This window comes from Octodon degus, unplaced genomic scaffold (assembly GCF_000260255.1).
Source record: "Octodon degus isolate 3935 unplaced genomic scaffold, OctDeg1.0 scaffold00171, whole genome shotgun sequence".
NCBI classification, from domain to species: Eukaryota; Metazoa; Chordata; class Mammalia; order Rodentia; family Octodontidae; genus Octodon; species Octodon degus.
The window spans coordinates 400,531-402,809 of NW_004524747.1; positions in this window are offsets into that span (position 1 = coordinate 400,531).

The following is a 2,279-nucleotide window of genomic DNA, read 5'->3' on the forward strand; positions in this document are numbered from 1 at the left end:
ATTCCTTTTCCTGTCTCTTGCTTTCATTCACCACCCCCTTCTTCTTGAGCATCCACCTACCCGAGAGACATCGATACTAAGTACTTTGATTCTCTATACTCCCTTAGTCACAGGAATCTAGGTACCTAATTTTCTAACTTTACATTGCGTTAGTGAAGCTAACTACCTTTAAAAGAAGTGAAGTATTTGGGGCCTACTTTCCCTTCTTATCTCCATTGTTTCCAGAAAATTTGAGCAATGATCTCAGTTTTTACCCACACTGTTGAATAAGTCCATCACATTTGCACTATTTTCATTTTGATCAGTCAGGGAGCTGATCTTATGCTCAAGTCACTCAAGGATAATAAGTAAGTTTGAGGTGAGCGGTCTTATTTTCAAAGAGAAAATTTCAAGTTTTAAGGGAGAGTAACTCTTACTTTCACTCTTCTAGTTTACAATGAGTCATTGTGACTTAGAATTTCATTTTTCCTTGGATGTGTCTGAAGTGACTGAGGGGAGTTGAAAACACACACACACACACACACACACACACACACACACATGTTTCCTTTATACTGAAACTAAATAGGATTTCTTTCTAAAGATATAGCTAAAACCATGGTTTTATAACATAAATTCATGACAATTTATATCAAGAAATATGCAAACCACAATATGACTAAGAAAAGTTAATTAACAGTACCAATAGAGAGAATAAGATAATTAAATTTTCTCTCAAATGTTTTTAAAGTCAGTCTTCAGTAGGACTCTTCAATTAAAATATATAAATTTTCTTGAAACAAAATTCAAAATATCAGAAAGTCTTATAAAAATAGTACACTTATGATTTCAATACAAAATGGTGTAGACGCACTTTTCCTTAACATTCTAAAATTCTGCAAATATTCTGAAAGTAATACAATAACTTAAAAGATGTAATAATGAGATACTCGGTAAGGAACTCAAGAATTAAATAATGATAATGTGTTAAATTCCCAATATTATCTTATTTTATTTCCCTTTTACAACACAAATGGTAATAGGGATATATCAAACTAGTAAATATGAAGAATAGATAGCAAAACAAAAACATAAAAGGGAAAAAAGTAAGTCCTGTTCTCGCTGGGCAAATGTCCAAAAAAATAGCTAATTAAGGACTAGGAAAGCAGTTACATCCAGTGACATTATTGACTGATATACATATAACTAGAAAAATACAACATTTGTGCTCAATTTTCACCTCACAGTTCTAAGCATATCTAGCATTATCTGTAACAGCAGCACTACGAGGTTATACTAGGACAAAACAATCCATGCCTCACTCCAAAGCAGTCCGACACTAGACATGACATTAAACTACTTGCACCAGGATCTCTAGTAGGACATATGATTAAGCCTATTTGCTTTTTGAAAACCTCTAGAAAGAAGTAGTACGTACATATAGTAATGGAATCAAGATGAGGACAAGACCATTTTTGTCATCAAGTGATAGCTGTAAAAGTATTTGGAGATATGCTTACTAAACATATTTCCTATTTGCTGAAATGCTTAGTCTTCACATAATATCACTACAAGAAACCATAGGTAAATCTGTCCCATTTATCTTACTAACAGTAACACAGGAAATCTAATTTACTCACAATGAGCATACCATCCAAATCGAAGAGGATTCCCAGACCATATCTTCCTAATATAGCAAGATTATTTGATGGAATAAAAATGCATATCATAAGACCCAACATCAAATCTGATATATATAAAATACTACTCCTTAAATGAAGGATAAATTATAGTTTAGACTGGGGAGATGGTTCAGTAGAATAAGCACTTCCCTGGCAAGTGCAAGGGCCTGAGTTCAATCTCCGGCTCTGAATAAAATAAGTGGTGTTATTAGGAGGTGGTGAACCCACTACAAGAGGGAATCTAGTGGGATATTTTAGATCACTGGTGGCACAAAAGCAACAGGGCAATTTAACCCTATACTGAAATATTTAAACTTTCTAGCCAAAATAAACCTACTAATAAGTTGGATCCTCAGAGTCTTTGCCATAGTGTCTAATAGGTAATTTTCTCAGACATCTACAAAATGGCAGAATAGAAGATACAAACCTTTTCCCTCCTGGTGAAAACAATTGGATATCTATCTACATAAATCGATAACCTGGAATGGCTCAAGAGTATAATTTAGAACTTATGGTAACATGAGAGATTTAAAAATTTAGAATAACTGCAGATAAATGATCAGTAGTGATATAAGCATACACAGTGTGTGTAGAAATGGCAAGGAACAAAACAATTTG